This window comes from Myodes glareolus, chromosome 1 (assembly GCF_982192425.1).
Source record: "Myodes glareolus chromosome 1, mMyoGla1.1, whole genome shotgun sequence".
NCBI classification, from domain to species: Eukaryota; Metazoa; Chordata; class Mammalia; order Rodentia; family Cricetidae; genus Myodes; species Myodes glareolus.
Window position 1 is genome coordinate 20,177,708 of NC_142026.1, and position 20,451 is coordinate 20,198,158.

The following is a 20,451-nucleotide window of genomic DNA, read 5'->3' on the forward strand; positions in this document are numbered from 1 at the left end:
GTCTCATACATTTTTTTTTAGTTCTAAAGAGATGCTGTAGTTGAGAGAGTAACCAATCAATATCTGATTTGATTTTAGGTCAACTCCATGAAACTGAACCCATATCCAAGGCTGTTTGGATGACCAAGAACCTGAGACTAGATAACCCAGGGACCTAAGGTAAAACCAAATACTTCTCTTCTAAATAATAATAATGATGATGATAATTTTAAAAGTAGCAATTATATGACTTCTAATGTCATTCTGCTATGTCCATAGATGAGTGCCTTGTTCCGCCATTACCAGAGAAGCTCCCTGTGCAGCAGATGGGAGCTAATGGTGAGACTCCCAGTCAGACAACCCACTTAGGACCGAGAGTTCCCTTCATTTTCTGCACATTGTCTGACTGAAGGGATCCTGGAACTCTCAGCCTTAAATGGGATGTCTCCATCAAATCCCTCTCTTTATGGCTCATTGAATCGTGCAAAAAGGGAGGTAGAAAGAACATATGAGCCAGAAATGGAAGACATTAAGGACACAAGGCCCTCCAAATTAACAAGACTGATGCAAACAGGAACTCACAGAGATGAAGACAGGCACAGGGCCTGCACAGGTCTGAGCTAGATGGAGTCTTAGAGCTGAAAGGAGAAAAAGGAGATGAGGACACAAATCCCCACCCCTAGTCCAGAAGCTCTCCCCAATTGATAACTGCATGCGAATGAAACTTTAGTTTTCTCCAAGTGAGTCTTACTGGGGAAACAAACTACACCACTTAAGGATAGGCCACATGTCCTGCAGTAGAGGCCAACAGAAAATAAACTCAACGGCATCTTTGGAGGTTCCTTTTTTTTAAATAATGTTGTGTCAACACTGTATTTTCATTTTGCTTATTTTGTTTATAAATTATATATATAACGTCGGATGAAGGTTTCCTCTGCTCTTGCCTTCTTTGTTCACGTTCTCCTTCCTTCTGCCTCTCCTTTGGACCTAGGGAGCTAGGTCCAGTGTTTCGACGTGGGTCTCCACCTCCATCTCCCTCCATCGCCAGATGAGGGTTCTATGGTGATATGCAAAATGTTCATCAGTATGGTTGTGGGCCAAGGCCGGTTCAGGCACCCTCTCCTCTGTCCAGAGAACAATCTGGGGATCTCTCCCTGGACCTGGGATCCCCTTTATACTCAAGTCTCTTGTAAACCCTATAATGACTCCCTTAGTTGAGGTATAATGGCTGGCCCGGAGTCTTTCTGAAAAGCCATTGACAATGACACTGGGACTTGTTTCCTCTGCATATACTGGATTTTTGGGATCCAGTCTGTTTGGATACTCACCTTCCTGGACCTGGAGGGAGGGGGGAGGAACTTGAACTTCCCACAGGGCAGGAAACCCTGACTACTCTTAGGGATGGAGAGGGAGGAGGAGAGGGAGTGGGGGGAGTGGGAGGGTGTTGGGAGGAGGGGCGGAAATGGAAACTTTTATAATTTAATAAACTTGAATATATATATATATATATATATATATATATATATATATATATATATAATATGGCTAATATAGCTTCCAGTTTTGAGTTTTTCTTGGGTTCCTGAGTGTGGTGGTTTGAATAGGAATGCCCCATCGGCTCACATATTTGAATGCTTGGCCATTCCTGACACTACCTGACAAAGATTAGGAGGTGTGGACTTGTTAAAGGACCTACGTCACTGCGGGTGGCCTTTGAGGTTTCAAATGCTCAAGCCAGGCTCAGTGTCTCTTTCCTTTCTGCTGCCTGCAGATACGGATGTAGAATGCTCAGTTTCTCCAGCGCCACGTCCCTGTGTGCAGCTATGCTGCCTGTCGTGACGACGCTGGACTAGACCTCTGAGCCTGTGCGTCAACCCCAAGGAAATGCTTTCCTTTGTAAGAGTTGCCTTGGTCATGGTGTTTCTTCACAGCAGGAGAACAAAGACAAAGATACCGGGTAGTTGAATGAGTGGGTCTCTGCATCTCTATTGGCTTCTGGTGCCTTTTCTTGAGATCTTTTCTTTGTCCTCTTCCACTGTGTTTGTTTTTGTTTTTTGTTTTTGTTTCGTTTCATTTTATTATTATTATCCCTCAGAAGCCTGTTTACTTTCAAATGAGAGACAGAAAGGAAGCGGATCCAGATGGAAGGGGAAGTGGCGAGAAACTCAGAGGAGAAGAGGGATAGGAAGTCATAATCAAGTAATACTATATGAGAAAAAAATGATTTCAATAAAAGAAAAAAAAATGATGTGTCAACTTCAGTGGTTCACAATGTGACCAGTTGAAAAAGTTGTCCTGGCTATGTCTGAAAAGGCATTTCTAAATGAGATTGGTATTTGAATCTGAAGACTTCGTAATACAGATTTCCCTTCCTTATGGGAGTGGGCATTAATCTGAATGTCTGAAGAGACCAAAGGACTGGGGAAGCCATGCTCAGTCCCTTCCTTCCAACCTCAGTGTAAGACCTGGGGCATCTTATGCCATTTTCTCCTTTCTTCCAGTTGAGATTTAAACCATGGGTTCTTCTGTCCTTAGGCCCATCTCCAGCATGAGAATAAAGACTGTGTACTTTCTGAGCCTCTAGGACAGCATGAAAGTCGACCTGCATGCATACAGTCATATCCCCCCTTTCCTTCTCCTCTCCCGTTTTCTCTCATCGCTCTTCTTCGCTTCCTTCCTCTCTCCCGGATATAGATTGCACTGGACTCAACCCAATAATTTTTTTTAAATATGTACAATTAAAGACCATTAGAATTCAAACATTGGTTCAATTATTACTTATAGTAAGCAACTATTTTCATGTTTCAGGTGTGATAATGACAGTTAACTACGTTAAAAATCTGTTCTCCTTGTAAGATAAAAGTTGATATATTTACAGATCAAATAGTTTATGAATGGGGAGCTATCAAAAATTAACGGGGGGCAAAAATAGAAGAGTGAGATCAAAGAAGACTAGTGTGAGCTGATCCATTATTGAGGCAGAAAACAGGTATATGAAGATTTTCCGCATATATCTTCCTATGCTTAAAGTTCCCCAAAAGAAAACATCTTTTTAAAAATGTATGTAGAACTTTAAAATTTAGTTAAAAATGATTTTATCTAGAATTTTGATATGCATCACAAACTTGGGTCCTGGTCTTAATCTTAGTCAGACAAACTAGAGCAATCTACAGGACCATCAACTTCTTGAAAAAGTAGATAAGAGAATGCTAGTCTCTCAAAACCTTACACCTACCAGAATTTATATGTTTAATAAGAGTACCAAAGTAATTATACGTTCTTAATACAAATGCATTTTCTTGTTTAGTCCTTTATGCTATGGAGAATGAATACTGGGGTGGAAGTAGGAACTAAAATGGGGAAGTTAAAAAAAATGTTGAAAAGCAAAACAAAATTATAAATTTTCTGAAAGGGGAATTTGCTCTTTGAATTGAATTGTTTTAGTATTGACAACAAGCAAGAGAATAGATGTGTGTAGAATCTCCCACATAAAATTATTTGACAGCATATTTTACGTTTGATGTAACTATTCATCAGAACAATAAAAATGGGTAAAATAATCACTGTTATTAGGCCCTCAATTTGAATTAGTATAACTAGGTCCTTGCCTGCTGCCACCCATGGTCTCTGAACACTGGTGACTTGTTCATCTGATCGTGAGTGTATGAGGGCTCAAAGTGACTCTCTGCCTGTGCCATGTTGGCAGAAACTGATGAGGACAGTTGCCAGGAGACAGGCAGTGACAATTGTCTTCAAACAGTTTATTACCCCTTTCAGAAGACAATCACCAAAAAAGGCTTACAATTTATTGTTTAATATGACAGAAGTTCATAGCATAAGAGAATTCTGTAGCTGTGATAATTTTAAAATTCAGAGAGTCTTGGGAAAGAAAGGGTGATCTTGGTGTGAGTATTCAATGGGCTGGAATGAAAGGCCAGTCATTCCAGATTTGGGGATACCCGGAATGATGCCCACAAGAATGGAGAGTCCACATAGTCAGTAGGAGCCTAATTAATGGAGTCAGGCTACAGTCAATGTTGGCTTTGAGTGAAAACCTACACTGGATTCTTCTCATCCTGTTAAGTGCCTTGTTCAAAAGCTGAAACATTAAGGCCACAACACGGCTAGCAGAGGAAACGAAATGGAAGCCCATAAACCACAGAGTGCGAACCAGGAAAGCAAATTCAGAGGATAAGAGGAGTTTAACTTTGGGCTTGTACAGTAAAGGAGCCTTAGGTAGACCCAAAGGCCAGGGATCTGTGTGTCTGTGTGCGGGCCTCTAGTGATCATTAACTTTTGAGAGGGAAAATATGTTACACAGCCCTGCGAGTAAAAAAATGATTACAGTATTCCTTGTAGCTATTTCTGTATGTCGTAAAACCAGCAGGATTTTTTCAGAATGGGCTGATATGTTTTATCCCAGTCCTCCCTGAAGGGAATTAAAAGGCCCGGACCTGTAGAGATTTATTGGCTTGACAGAATGAAAACAATACCAAAAAAAAAAAAACAAAAACAAAAACAAAAACGTGCATTCTCAGTGAGTTACTTCAATGCCTGGGCTTGCTGTTTTGAAGCCAGCTTCTGGCAGACTGTTTCCAAGGTAAAGGATTAGAAGAACCAGTCATTGATCTCTCGTTTCCAAGGCTAACAAAGAATTCCCCACTGCCACACCCAGAAGCTGCTTGCTACACCCACAGCATTTTAGCAGCAGGCTGGGGGGGGGGGGGCGCTTTGTTTTCTTTTTGATAATCTGAAAACCTCATGATGTCCTAAGTAGGGGAAGAGTGGGGAAACAAAATCTCTGCAAACATTTCCTTATGATCCCCTCGAAACTGGGCAAGTTAGAAATCGCTTTGGATGGTATGGAAAGCAGAACACAACCAGGGCTCTTTGAGGAGTGTCCTGTCCTCAAGTCAAGGGGTGTGACTTACTACACAGGGCAACAAAAACGCTGGCCCCAGACTGAACAGTTCCAGGTTCAGGATGAGGTATCTCCATGGCTCTGTCTGTGACGCCAAGTTGAATAAGCATTTCACAGCCTTTTGGGATGAAAGTTATGATTACAGGAATTACAGATCAAGGAAATGTGATGTTAACGAAGGGGAGGTATTTTGATATAAAGTCACCGAAATCATAAACAAATATGCCGACATCTCAAGGAGTGTGCATCTTGAGAAGCGGGAAGCATAAACAAGGTTGCTGCAATTCCTAAGAAGAGTTTCTGTCCCTTTTGTTCAGTCCCTAGGGATGGCAGTCTACTATTTTGAATATCCTTAAGAATCCAAATGCTTTGACACATGAAAACAGACTTTTTTGAAATATAAAATGAAAAATAAAAGTTTGTTGAAAGCAAATCTAAAGACTGTTCTAGTGAATTAAGCTGAATAATGCCCGTTTTCTTTAAAAATAGGTTGTAAACTAAGTGATAGCAGCACATGCTTTTATTCCCAGCACGTTGGAGGCAGAGGTAGGCTAGTCTCTGTGAGTTCAAGGCCAGCCTGGTGAGCAAAATGAATTTCAGGACAACCGGGGCTGTGCAGAGAAACCCTGTCTCAAAAAGTCAAGAATAGATAATATGTAGTAAACTGACTATTAAAAAACCTGATATAGTCAGTTTCGTAGGAGTGTTGCAGGGACGTGTTTTCTCACCATTACTCTTCAATATATTCTTGGAATTAATGATTGCAATAGCCCTGGAGGATGAGGAGATAGGCATGCAGATAGGTGGTGTGCGAATCAATAACTGCTCTTCACCAACGACACAGCACTACTTGCTGAAAGTCCAAATGAGCTGTAGATCATGGCAAATAGAGTGGTGGAAGTCAGTGACAACCTTGGTGTGAAAGTAAACATTGAGAAGACTGAGATGTAACACATATGGGAAGGGCACACAGGATTTTAGCATTGTAATAAAGAATCAGAACCTCAAGCAAACAGCCAACTTTGTCTATCTGGGAGGAAATCTCAGTTCAAAGATGGGAATTATTTCAGATGTCAAGAGGCAGACAGGGATAGTGAGGGATGCACTCCAGGTGTTAGGAAAGGTTTAGACAGCAAGAGACATAATGACAACAGCAAATTACAATATACGAGACACTTGCTTTGAGCTGCCTTCTTTTCAACCCTGAAACCTGGACAATGAAATGTTCCTCAGACCAGTGGCTGAAGGTGTTTGAGATGAATGTCTCAGGAGGATTCTAAGTGTCACCCAAAGGGATAGGCTATGTAACGAGGATATTAATGAACATCTCCACCTACAGAAGGATGTAAACTACAGGATATGGCAACAGCGCTTGAGATGCTTCTGCCATGTTATGAGAACGAATGGTGGCAGATACCCAAAGATAGCCCTGCTTGGAGGAGTGCATGGGGTGAGAAGAAGAGGACGGCTCAAATCCACTGGAGATACAGCATAAAGGAAGACTGCGGAACCTTGGGTATGACAATAACACAAGCATCTAGGACCTCTCAAAATAGGAACAACTGGAGAGCTGTCATAATATAAATAACTGTCCATGCATGCTTAATCATTGCTTGGGTGGTGTGGGATTCCCCTCTGTAAGCTATGAATATGTTTTATCGCCATTGGTTAATAAAGAAGCTACTTTGGCCCATTGCAGGGCAGAATATAGACAGGCTGGAAGAGATAGAGGGAGAGAGTAGGCTGAGTCAAGGGGGACACCATGTAGCTGCCAAAGGAGTAACATGCTGGCACCAGTAAGCCACAGCCTAGTATTGCCACAGCCTAGGCAATACACTAGTGGAATAGACATGGGTTAATTTAGGAGGTAAGCATTAGCTAGATATACGCTTAAGCTATTGGTCGAACAGTGTGGTAATTAAAATAGTTTCTGTGTTATTATTCAGGTCTGGGCAGCTGGGAAACGAATGATCAGTGGCTGCCTACAGCGGGGCGTAAATAATAATACTAATGAGATTCACTATAACAGGGTGAACTTTAGGTCCTTTGAATCTTGGTCTGGAGACAAATTTCAAAGAATTAAAAAAAATAATTTGGTGGAATTAGAATAAGGATTGTCTGTCACTTTGAAGGCAAAACAGATTGGCCTCACATTATTACAAAAATGTTTTATATGTAAACACACTAATATTGTATACCCACTGTCAAATGACAACATATACTAGAATACAAAATTTTATTTTATAGACCTATGTTAGTTTAGACACTAACTAAGATAGACAAGCAAAACTTTTCACTGATGAATCGATGAGAAATTAAAAACATATTTATTAGTTAGTACTTTGATTTAATATTCTTGGATAAGCAAGAATTTTCTCTATCAAATTTAACTTTTTACTGATTCTTTGTGGGTTTCGCATCTTGCATCTCAATCCCTCCCACTCCTTTCCCAGTCCCTTCCCATCTGTCCTCTACCCTTGCAACCCCGCCCCCAGTATAAAACAAGATAAAATTTAAAAGAAAAGAGAAAGAAAGGGAAAAATCTCTTTGTGGAAGCTGTAGTGTGACACAGTGAGTCACACAGTCCTTTAATCTATATTGTTACTTGCCCGTGTACATTGCATTGAGTAGTTGATCTGGTTGGAGGTCTCTGGTTTTTGCTACGTCATCAATACAGGGCCCTCACTGGGACTCCTCTTGGACATCCTTTTGTTGTTGTGTGTCATGGAGATCCTGTATCTTTGAGTCTGCAGGACCAGCCCCTTCACATGCTTCAGCAGCTCGTAGATGGGGTGGATGATGCTCTGGTTCTAGGTCTGGGTGGTTGCTGGGTTGCTCAGGCTGCCCGCTGTCCTCCACCCGCATTGGAAGGGTAAGCTCTTCAGTACTGCCCCAGCTAGCTCCCCTTATGTAGTAAGCAACAAGGGGAGGGACCAGTTCTTCTGTTCTCATATCCCTGTGGTCAAGTCACCCATACCTACACCGCCAGGGCCAGCTCTACTGTGTTACCTAGTTGAGGGGTAGGGGCCACTCTGCCTAATGCTGCAGCTGGGAGGTAGGGGCAGATCTCTTGCTTTGGTGACCTCAGGGATGGCTCTCCCACCTTTCACAGGCCCCTAGGGACATGGGGATTTCTCTTTCTTGCCCACAGCACCATATAGTAGGTAAAGGATGGTGCGCAGTCACTCACACTCACGTCCTCAGGTCGAGTTCCCCAACACCTCCATCAATAAAGTCAGCTCGACTCTGTGGCCCAGGCGAGGTGTACGGCCCACTCCTCCTAGTTCTGTATCTGGTGAGGGGCGGGATAAGCTCTCTCAAGAGGTGGCAAGGAGCAAGGGAGGAGGTCGTTTATCATTCTCCCCCACCCCTACATGGCAGAAAAGGGGTGTAGGATCAGCTTTCCCACCCTCACAACTTCAGGGCAGGCTCGCCCGTGTCCTCACCAGCAGGCACAACACTACTATGGTGCCCAGGTAAATGTCAGGGCCTGCTCTTCGGAGTGCTGCAAGCAGTGAGTGGCGAGGGGCAAAGAGGGGCATCTCTCCCCTGCCCATGCTGCATGAGAGATGAGAAGTGATGCCCCTAATCTGCTATATGATGGTGTGAACAAGGGGGAGATGTCCTCCCCTCACCCACCTCTCCCCATCTGTGGCTGGTGGGAGAGCTGGCCCCGAGAACGAGTGAGCTGACCCACCATCTCACCAGCTGTAGCACTTGGGAAAGCAGGTACTACATCTCATCTGGGCAACTCAGTAGCACCAGTCCTGCTGGTGATGGTGCATCTGAGCCTCCCCAGATGACGTAAGTGTGGGATAAGCAAGTCTTTATTTCATTTGTTGCTTAAAAAAATACACAGGCCGTGGAACAGCTTTTTGAACTTCCGTCTGGGAATGAAGGCCTGCTTACAGAACCAATAGCTACAGCTTATTATTTCTGATCATTGGGGAATGTTTCAAGAGACATTCAGCTGTAAATTCAATCTTGTCGAGTCATGGGGAGAAAGTATAGGGGGAGAATTAAGGGAGCAGACCTCTGGGTATCGGGGAGGCCTTTGAGGACACTGTGAAATAGTGTCAGAAAACGAGGGAAGTCTGGTGCTTGTCTCTAAGTTTGGGTGAGGAATAAAAGTAAAAACTGAAAAATAACTCCTTTCAGAAGAAAACAAGCAAAGGAAGCCATGGGATGCCATTGTGGTCACCACCAGAAGAGGGGTGTGGCTTTATGCTTGCCCACAAGTGCTGGGCCAGAATCCGTTCTGGAGTGGGCCAGGGGAGTTGGCCCAACAGTGGTTCATGATAGTTTTGTTTTGTTTTCCCCCAAGGTCTGCAAGTAATGGCAATTATTTAGGAAGACTAATGCCTGGCACACCACATTTTAACCCCATCTTTGCTTCCTGTCTCCTGCTCTTCGTTACATCAGGATATTGTTGAAGAAAGCCTCTAGATGCCCTGGATGACTGAGTAGGCCCAATGAGAAAATAATGCATAGTCTCCATATTTCAGTGGGTTTAATAACTGAAAATCGGTGATTTATAAGTAGTTTTCTTTTTTTTTTAAAGAAAGCTTCAGATGCTGGATAAATGATTGTTCAAAAGCCAATTTCTGCTCAAAGCTTCTCGATTAATGAATTATTATCAAGAATTTGAAATCCACTACTCTCAGCTTTTGAAGGGGCTTGAAGATTTATACATATCAGAATAGCCTCTGTTTTTATAACGCTTCAAGAAAACCCATTTAGGAGACAATCATGCTTTTCCTTTTTCTGTCATTTCTTTTTTTAAAATGCCCCGAGAGACATTGCTATGTAGGAAGAAAATGATACTTGATGCTAAATTGTGTTGAAGCAATCTTCAAATGAGTGGCTCACTCTGTATCTCTTCCTTAGCAAAGAAGGTGGAAACAGGGGGGAAAATTTTCCTCAGCTCTCTGAGTTCACCTATTGAATGGAACCTTCCGCAAGTCAACAAGAAAATTCTTTGGAGTTGAGAGCAGACAGCGTATGGCTGCTTTGGTTAATTTCCCATGGTCGAGCCCAGGAACAGAACCCTAATCTGTGTTTACTTGTTCTTCTCACAGGGCAATATTAGCCCCCACTCTTTCCTTGTTAATGCACACATGCATCCCACCGGGTACGTCCCAGTTTCCCTCACCCTCCTTACGGCACCTCAGACAAGCCTGCCTTCCTCTGAGCTCTGCCTTCCTGCCCTTATCACCCACCGGCAGTTGGTTCAGCTGCTGGGGCATGAGACTGAGTGACAAAGAGCCATAAACACGATGCTTTCTTTGGAAGGTATCAGTGAAATGTTACATTATTACCCCGATTAGGGACAGAAAAGGGAGATTCTTGAAAGGGTGTCAGATTATCTTCTTTTGTCAGAGGTTAAATGGATAATTAATTTGCATCTCTGCCTTTTCTGCAGCCATTTTACACCTGTCTGGTGAAATAAATTAGAGACCATGAAAAACCATCAGCTCCTTTGTTTGGCTTGTGCTCAGCAAAGTCTTAGAAAATGCCCGTGTTTTAAAAGAATTTAGCATAACAGATATCAGGTTCCTGCCACCAACGCTTTCAGACTCCACGTCGGTTTTATCGTGGAGGCTTGAGTGGTTCCCAAGGAGCCAGCTGAATGTGGCTTGTGAAGATGCTGAGCAGACAGGGATGTGAAGCAGAGAGAAAGCTAGAGAATTTCAAACCAAAGAAAGTAGGAGAAAGAGAAGGGTGTAAGTTAGCCGGGGGGGGGGGCGCGTTGGGAAGAACAAGCGGCCCCCTTCTCCAACAGTTACTATTAACAAGATGTCCAGAGATGGCCTTTGTCCAAATAAAATCTAAGCGTTTCAGCTGTTCTTTGAATTAGGAGTCGATATTCCAGTGTGGTAGGGAAAGAAAGGCAAGGCTAATGACCGGATGAATAAAGGGTAGAAAAGAGAGAGAAAAGTCAAAAAACAAGTCTGTGGATATATTGCAAAAGACTCTCAAAGGCTTCAAATATGGTTAGGAAGATGCTCCCGTAGGACAAATGCTTGTGTCATATATGGAGGCCCGAAGATGTCAAGTCATAGTGTGAGGGTCCGAGTATGATCCCCAGAATTTCTATGTAGAAGCCAGGATTGGTGGTGCACACTTAAAATCCCAATACTGAGATGGGGAGACAGGCAGAGCTCTGAGGCTCACCCACCAGCCAGTCTAGCCTACTCTATGAGCTCTAGACCAGTGAGGATTTCCGAGAAGATAATGTGAACGGCTCTTCAGGAACAGCACAGAAGGTTGACCTCTGCCCTCTCCATGTACACACACACACACAAACACGCACGCAAGTTTGCACAGGAATGCACACACCCACCCACATGTGCATCCACAAGAACATGCACCCCCCCCATGCACACACATGCACAAAGGCATAAAAATGTGTTTAAGAAGACTCTATAGAGAGAGCAGTACACATGTGCTTAAGCATGGAGGCATGACAGCATGGCAACTGAGCTGAACACAGAAAATTTCATAACCATATGGAGAACAAATTGTGAGGGCAGATACTCACAGTCAGAATCCAGTGAGGAGGACTGGGATGCCAGAGCTATGGGATGGTTCGGCTGGAGCTGAGGCAGCAGGGATGCCCAAGCAGAGGCAGGAACAAACAGAGGGTGGGCAGAATCTGGGGTCTTTGGAGCACGGTCATCACTGACAACGTCAGAGACAGGAGGAAGAGGAAGGCAACACTAAGTTTTAATGATGAGTTGTGAAGATGCTACTGCTATATCAGGAAGGACGAAATCAGCAAGGGGCTTTGAGAAGAGGAACGTTTAAAATGGAGCTGGAATATCACCTGCCAGACACGCAGAAGGTACCATGAGAATTCTGAACAGGGCCTTGGAGCCTTGGAGAGAAGATGGGGTTGAGGTGTGGTGAGGGACAGTCTTTTTGCTGCTGTTATTTGAGGGAGGGGGCTTCTCTGTGTAACCTTGGCTGAAATGTGTCTATGGCAGTGCTATTAGAAATGTTTAACGGAGAAAGGAAGACCCACTCTGAATATGGGCAGCTGAGATCTTAGATGACTCCAAAAAGAAAGGGAGTTAGGCGCCAGCATTTATCTGTTTGCTCTCTGGCTACAGACACAAAGTGACTAGAAGCCTCACGCTCCTGCCACCATGATGGATCCAGACCATATCCTAGTACCATGAACCACAATAAAGGCTTCTATGGGTAAGTGAGTCTGTTGGTATTCTGTCACAAGCAATGAGAAGCCACCAACACAAATGTGGATTTTGTGGCCCACTGATGTAAGGGTGTTAGTTTAAATACAGGAATGAAATAAACCCTCAAGATATCCAACTGGTTAGTCATATGGAATGTCTGCCCTTAAAGAAGGGGAGAAGAATATAGAAAGCTTGAGAAGATTCCTTTGAGTGGAGGAGGAGAAAAAAAAGTGCTCATAAGCCCACGGAGCATCCTTCTGCCACTGTGTAAGGCTTTGCAGGAGGAATGAGGGGTGGAAGGCAGAGGAATCCAATTGAAAACTCATAGTTCAGAAATGTAGCTGTGGAAGACGAATGAGGTGGTCAGTTGGATATGAAAGGCAGGCACGGTGTTTAAGGTATGCAATTGGAAAGGAAGAATTCCATAAAGATGAAGCCAGAGGAGAGATGTCAGAGGGAAGACCAGTCCGCAGCCGGCAGCTCAGCTCCACATTGCACAGTGCCTGCAAGGAGACAGAGTCAGGTCCCAGCACAGGTGTCGGCACACCCTGCGGGCTCACTTGCAACAAGTAACGTTCTGAGCCTGTCTCACCACTAGATTCACGGATCCTAGAAAACAACGTTACTCGGGCCGAGATGGTGCAGTCAAGCTGCGCAGAAGAAAGCAGGCACCTGGCAAAGATCCAAACACGATGCACCCGGAGAGCCAAACAAACTGACTTCGGGTCTTAGGAACCTGCGAAGATGTAAAGGCACTCGTGGAAGGTCTTGCCCGGAAGAAAGGACTCTCTGGGGAGGAAGCTGCAGCTAGAGCAAGCCTCAAAAGGAATTGTTCAAAGCAGTCCCGGTCCACAGTAGCCAGAGGCGGGGTGGGAGTGGGGGATCAGATGAATAACAGTTTCTGAGCAGTACTGAGACCGCAGTTTAGATCAGAGAGCCCTGATTTGTAGCGCATCCATTTATATATAAAACTTAGACCGTGTACACGAGGACTGGCTGTCTAGCCAAGAGTTAATGCACATATGCAATATTTTGTCTCCAGTAATGGTACTTACATATATATTTTTTAGTAAACTCCAACAGTCAAACACAATTTTAAATTGACCTCCCTCCTGGTGCTGGAACATTTAGCAAATGTGTTTAACTCACTCAGCGTTTCTTGTTAGCTCCTAAAAACTCAACAGAATTGATTTGTTTTCCTCGGCCACTCCAGAATCACTCCATTTAGGAAGCTGTGTTGGGAAGAAAAGAAATGGGGAGTAAAATGAGTTTTCATCATGAACTAGCTTTGATTTGGGGTCAAGAAAAATAACCTTTGAGAGATAGACTCTTGGATGCCATGGGTAGAAAGTAACTCGCTCTGTCTTCGTGAGTGGCACACGTAGGATCACGGGAACCAGGCTGGCACTGGGCCTCGGGAAGCACCTTCATTTGTCCTACGTCTGTGAGGGCTGTCAAACACCTACCTGCCTCTGAGCCCCTGCCCTCCTGTTGGAACTGGCTGGCATCCTATTGAAGAGCAACACACACAGAAAGGAGCATAACCAGATGGTGATTTGGAAAACATTTTTTCCCTAGAGGGAGTTTACAAAAAAAAAGATAGAAAGGAAAGAGAAAGAAAGAAAGAGAGGGGGAGAGAGAGAGAGAGAGAGAGAGAGAGAGAGAGAGAAGATTCTATTCTCTCCTACTCTTATATCCTATTCCCATATAATCAGCTAGGAACCTCCTGAGGTATTATATATAAGATAAATTGGTGGGAGATGGAGACCATTATTTGGGAGAAGGGGACGCTTTTTTTAAACAGTTTCCATTTCCATATATCTCTTTATAGAATGCTTAACAAGCATTTCCCAGTGAGCCTTCACTGCAGGCCCCAAATGACAAGCATCCCTTTGTATTAATGGCCCATTAGGGAAGGACCATTGGTTTCTAGTACCAAGATATTTGTCTTCAGGCCTCTGGTATTAAGCCCCGAGGCTCCGGCTCGAGAGGTTAGAGCAGTCACCAGTGAGGCTAATGTTGTTGAATCCAGTCCCAAAAACACATCTGACTTCTCGCTTTGCCTTTTCAGTCTTCATAATGCCAGCAATCGTAGTTCATATTCCTGGGCTCTGGGTCTGACCCCATCGCACGCTTATCCAACAGATCCTCCTGGCATTCAGGGGGAGGAGGTATCATTCCGGTATTCATGGGAGGCCATGAAACCACACAAGCATTAAATCACAATGCCTACCAGTGGCACTGAAAGAGAGAATCCAGACTTCAGGTCAAATTGGAGCCAGAATTGGAAGCAGAGAGTAAGGCCTCTTTTCCACATCACCCCAACCCCATTTTCTTTATCCTACTCCCAAGAATTGCCTTTTCCTACCTCTGTCCTAAAGGTTCCAATTTCTAAACTATAGTTACTACTATTATGTCTTTTTTTATTGATTTTGTTGCAATACAAGACGCTCCTGGTGCTATACTGTATCAAATGCGTTAGAGCTGATGTCTTATTCAATTTTCACTTACCCTGTGAACATGTGGATGTGTGGAGCAGTCTGCTAATGCAGTTTGAATGCAAGACAAGCCTTCATTCACACAAAAACTACAATGGGGTCATCATTAACTTCCTAGCCTTCACTCTACAGAACTGGTGGTTAGAACAAGAATATGTTTTTGGCTTCTGGCCACCAAAAGCTATCAGGCATACCTTAGACAGTGAAATACAAGAGGCTCTGGTATCTGTCTCCCAGATCACTATGTAGATACATCCTAACTTCCTCCTTAGCTTATTCTGCCATGGTTCAAAGGAAATAGCCAAATCCAATCCTTCTTTGAGGCCCACAAAATAAGAAGACTGACCAAGGGGTAATTCAGATTTCATTGTGGATGAGAGCCTTTTAATTATACAAATGTAGCATCCAAAATGCACCATATACATCAAAAATGGTATGAGTCATTCATATCCATGAAGGGTCTTTAGCTGAGAGCAGTCTATGCCTGACCCTCCTCTCAGCTGCTCCCTAATTGTCAGATTCTGCACTGATACCCACAATACTCATCAGCTGAAGAGAGTTCCGGATCAGTGAGTGTTAGACTATCATTCCTGAGGCTGGGGGTTCTTATATAGCATATTTGAGGCTCAGAATTTGAGTCCTTAGCACTGTACAAAACTAGGCAAGTCCAGATATACACTTGCAACTGGGATGTGTTGATAGAGGGATCAGTAGCTCACATGCATCTTTGGCCAGAACTTCAGGGTTTAATATAAAGACAAACACCTTGGTACCAAGAAGTAATATAAAATAAGGCTTAATAGCCAAAGAAAAAAAATTTAGGAAACATAGGAAAGGGAATCTTGTTTTGTTTTATTTTTGTTTGATAGGGTTTTGCTGCACTGTCCAGGTTAGACTAGAGCTCACTATGTAGCCCAGGCTAGCTTTGAACTCATTAGCCTCTTAAAGTAGGTATCTTAATGCAACTCTACCTCTCTAAATCAGCATCACATTTCTTATCTAATAAAAAAATAATACCCTGTTTTCTTATCAAATATTTTTTAATGCAAGTATAGCTAATAAGGTGATTCATTGAGTAAAGGTTCCTGATGTTAAACCTGATAACACAAATTAGATCCCCATAATCAACCTGATGGAAAAGAACCAACTCATGAAAGCTCCTCTGACATACACATGTACACACACACACACACACACACACACACACACACACACACACACCCCAAATAAATACAATAAAATCTGAAACTAAAAATAAAATCCTGAAAACTAAAATACCAGTGTCTTAAAATTTGGTATGCTACCTAAATGCAAATTATTGCTATCAATCTTTTTATGATATTATAATCCATACATTCTTATATAAAACATATCAATTATGCATTTAAGATTGTTCTTCTTAATGTCTGACTGAAAAAAGCAACATTTCCTGGTATGGGAGGTCCTTCTGTCTATGTGTTGCTTTTATTGGTTAATGAATAAAGAATTACTTTGAGCCTATGACAAGGGTAGAACAGAACTCAGCAGGGAAAGCTAGGCTGTATGCTGGGAGAAAGAAGGGCAGAGTCAGAGGAGAAGCTTTGGAGCCGTTAGAGATGGACGCTGGGAACTTTAGCCAGTAAGACACAGCCATGTAGTGATACACTGATGAATAGAAATGTGTTAAATTAAGATGTAAGAGTTAGCCAATAAGAAGCTAGAGCTAATGGGCCAAGCAGTGATTTAATTAATACAGTTTCTGTGTGATTATTTCAGGTTTAAGCTAGCCAGGCAGCCAGGAATTGACAAGTGTATTTCTTCTCCAATAATTTCCCTTTAGCAAACACATTAATTTTTTCCTTCTCTGCTATAACAATGGAGTACTGGACAGATGATATATGAGCATTGTGTCCTGACAAATTGGTTCATAGGGTGAAGGTATTTGAAAACTATGTGATCAGGTCAACTGTCCACTCTCAGCAGAAGAGTGTATTTAAAAAAAAAAGCTATCCTTTTATAAAGAATATGGACAGTGGCCAAGGATGTAGATCAATTGGTAGAGTGCTTGTGTAGCATAGACACAAAGCCCTGTGCTAGCTCTCCAGATCCTCATAAACCAGGCTTACACATCTGTAAGCCCAGAACTTGGGATATAGAAGTGGCAGGATCAGAAGTTCAAGTTTGTTATCATTACATAGCAAATTAAAGGATGTCTTGGGATACATGAGACTTTATCAAAAACCAGCCAAACTAAACAAGAATATGAACAAAGGCTGCCATAAATTATTCTTCTATATTCAACCTGGACATTGTATAGCCGGCTAGAGTCATGGAATACTCAATATGCTTGATTTTTTTTTAAACAATACTCTAAAGCCAAGAAAACAATACTCTAAAGTCAAGTCAGCTACAAGATGCTGCATTCTGTCTTCAAGGTCACACTGGTAGATTTTTGGTAGCTGCCAGGCTAGAGTGCTCCCACTCACAGGTCACTGTCTGGTACAGTCCTTACTTTATTGGACTGTAATTGAACATTCCAGTTTAGATGTTTCTAATGGCAGTCTGTCTTAAAAAGCATCAGTAAGACTCTGCTGATAAAGAAGGTTAATGTAGCTACAAATGGGTTGTTATTATTATTTTAGCTTAGGCTAAAGACACACATACATTGTGAACAAATCTCATTTCATCTCCTGAAAAACCAAGCCTCCCTCATCAGAGGCAAATGCTGGGAAGTCTGGAAACGTAAATACATTTATACAATAGACAATCACCCAAAGAGATGGGCTGCAAGGAAATTAGCATGTCTTCAATGACATTTATTTCTGAAATGTCAGTCAGTCATTACAGCATTTTCTCCTCTGGTCATATTCTCAAAATGGATTATTGTCTCTGAATTTTTAATAACAATTTGGTGGTTTAGAATACTGACAGTGATATATGACAACAGCTCGAAAGAAGTCTTCTGCTTTCTATATTACATAAATAGAATACAATTCTATCTCTGTAGGCAGTGTCAGAATCATTCCCAATGAAGACAATGTTGAATCCATCTGCCAAGAGAAGGTCAAAAACATATATAGAAAATAAATCACAGCTAACAAAGCATTGGCTAAAGGCTACAGATTTAAAGGACAAACACATATTTAGAAGCACAAATAACCCCTCCTAAGATAATAATTTAAACATCCCTACCTCTGGAGTGGTGAACAGCTAACTCAGATTGCTACCTACATTTCTGAAAATACTATAATGTTGAATAGAGCAATGATTGAAAATGTAACTGGTAAAGATGTTGGGAATTGAAAGTTCTATTGGAGTTTTAATTATTTTGATGGTGCCTCAAGGCTAGGTATTAAACCTGTTCATTTGCATTAGCAAAATCTAATCAGTTCTTCAGTTGAAGAGCATCTAGGTTGTTTCCAGGTTCTGGGTATTATCAATAATACAGTTGTGAGCATAGTTGAGCAGATGTGCTTGTGGTATGAGTGTGCACCCATTGAGTATATGTCAAAGAGTGGTATTGCTAGGTCCCTAGGTAGGTTGATGGTGTGGAAGAATTGTCATATTCTGTCAATTATGTTTTAAATAAATGCTGATTAGGCAATAGCCAGGCAGGAAGTATAGGCGGGACAACCAGACAGGAAGTAGAGGTGGAGAAATGAGAACAGGAGTATTCTGGGAAGAAGGAAGCTCTTCCCCCAATCTTGCCCAGATCATGTATGGAAGAAGCAGGATGTGAACTGCCTCGCTAAAAAAGGTACTGAGCCACATGGCTAACACAAATAATAATTATGGGTTAATAATGGATTGATGTAAGTTATAAGAGTTAATACAAAGCCTGAGCTAATGGGCCAATCAGTTTATATCTAATGAGTATATAGACGCTCTGTGTGATTTTTCTCTGGGAATAAATAACTAGGGGACTGGGTAGGACAGAAACCCCAATAAGCAGGCCCTCATGTTACAAAATGGCACCAATGTGTGGACAAGTGTATCCACATAAAGCCTGACAGAACTTGGGAAGTAATTTTAGACAGAAAAAAATAGAGTAAAGCATGACTTCTTGCTAGCAGCAATTTCTCAGATCTATTCTGCTTTCTAGAGGGAAGCAAGCACTCTCATTTAAGAGAGACTTCCTGACTCAGCTTTAGCTGCAAAGCCTTGTAACTCATTTATGAGGTCCGGCTATGAAACACTTAAACAGTGCTGATTAAAAGCTGACCACATGCTTTTTGGTTTTCAGCCATAGCAGAAAAAAAAGCTATGCCATTTTAAAATGTTGGCTTTCTGGGTCATCCTGCCAGGGCAAACTCTGACTCTTTCAGGCAGGCAGTCCAACTATGGATTATTTGAGTGTGGTCTGTGAGCACACTGTTGCAGCTTGCTTGCTGGCAGGGACCTTGAAACACCATAGAGTTGTAGCAATAAACATGGCTTCAGCTAGTACCTCAGTCATGAGGCTGAAATCTCAGAAAGCTAAGAAATGGCCTGGATCTAGCTGTCAAAGCCACGACTTTAATCCTCTCCATATTGCTTAGCAAATTAAAGACTTATATTGTCAGAAAAAGAGAGAGAGATACAGTAAAGATAGATTCAAAGATAAAAAACCCTCTAAATGGTTTACTATGTGTTAAAATATATGCTGGCTTGGGAGAGAAAAGAAAAAAGTTAAAGTCCTTAAAATAAAAAAGAAAGAAAGAAAATAGTTGCATGTGGTGGTACACACCTTTAATCCCAACACTTTGGAGATAGAGTTAGATATCTAACTCTATCTGACACAGAGATAGGTCAGCCTCTGTGAGTTCAAGGTGTGGTGGCACATGCCTTTAATCCCAATGCCTGGGAGGCAGAGGCAGACTGATCTCTGTGAGTTCAAGGTAAGGTAGCACACGCCTTTAATCTCAGCACTTGGGAGGCTCTCTATGAGTTCAAGGACAGCCTGGTCTACAAAGGGAGTTCCAGGACATCTCAGCCAAAGATATACAGAGATGCTGTCTCAAAAAGTAAAGTAAAAATAAAAGAAATAGAGGTTAAAATAAAGCCACGTAAGGATGAAAAATAGAGAAAGAATCTTGATACTGTATGTTATTTTGCTCTCTTTGAATTGTTTTAATGCTGAGGAAGGAGCAACCACTGCTAAAAGATATTTGCTTATAAATGCTGCTGAATTAATCCAAGATAGGTATTTTGAAAATATCTTGACTTCAGAACTGAAGTCAAAAGGTGTGCTACTTTGGAGAAGAGATTTTGCTTTTGTTTCCACAGGAAATAAGAGGCTGTAGATTCATTCTGAGTTAAGAAAACTCAGGTTTGATCAAGGAAGATCACCTGAGAAATCTCCAGTAGGAACAGATGGCCTGGATGTCTGAGTTCTACATCTAGAACAGGTTCAAGACTGTTGTCTGAGATGATCAAGACTCACAGGATACTCCAGTCAGGACTTAATCATAATCCAAAATTGTCTTTAGGTCTCCATAAGATTATCAGCTCCCTCAACCAGCAGTAAGTATCCTGAAATACTACACCCACATTTCCAAAAAAATGGACTATGGATATTTTCCTTTGTTTAAAAAAAAGGAGGGGGAAGTGGTGTGGGAGAATTGTCTATATTCTGTCAACTGTGTAAATAAATGCTGATTGGGCAGTAACCAGACAGGAAGTAGAGGTGGGGCAATGAGAACAGGAGTATTCTGGGAAGAAGGAAGCTCTTCGCCCAGTCCTGTCCAGACCACGGAAGAAGCAGGATGTGACCTGCCCCACTGAAAAAGGTACTGAGCCATGTGGCTAACATAGATAAGAATAATGGGCTAATATAAGTTATAAGAGCTAATACAAAGCCTGAACTAATGGGCCAATCAGTTTTATAACTTATGTAGAC

At 42.2% G+C, this 20,451-nt stretch overlaps 1 long non-coding RNA gene across 1 annotated transcript in view; it reads left to right on the forward strand.

The window, feature by feature from the left end:
- The window catches only part of LOC125416395 (uncharacterized), a 91,485-nt gene that overhangs the window by 12,493 nt on the left and 58,541 nt on the right, over positions 1 to 20,451 (forward strand). Inside the window, exon 2 of the long non-coding RNA XR_007236873.3 lies at positions 79 to 159. This is a non-coding gene — a long non-coding RNA (uncharacterized LOC125416395). The remainder of the gene's footprint in view (positions 1 to 78; positions 160 to 20,451) is intronic.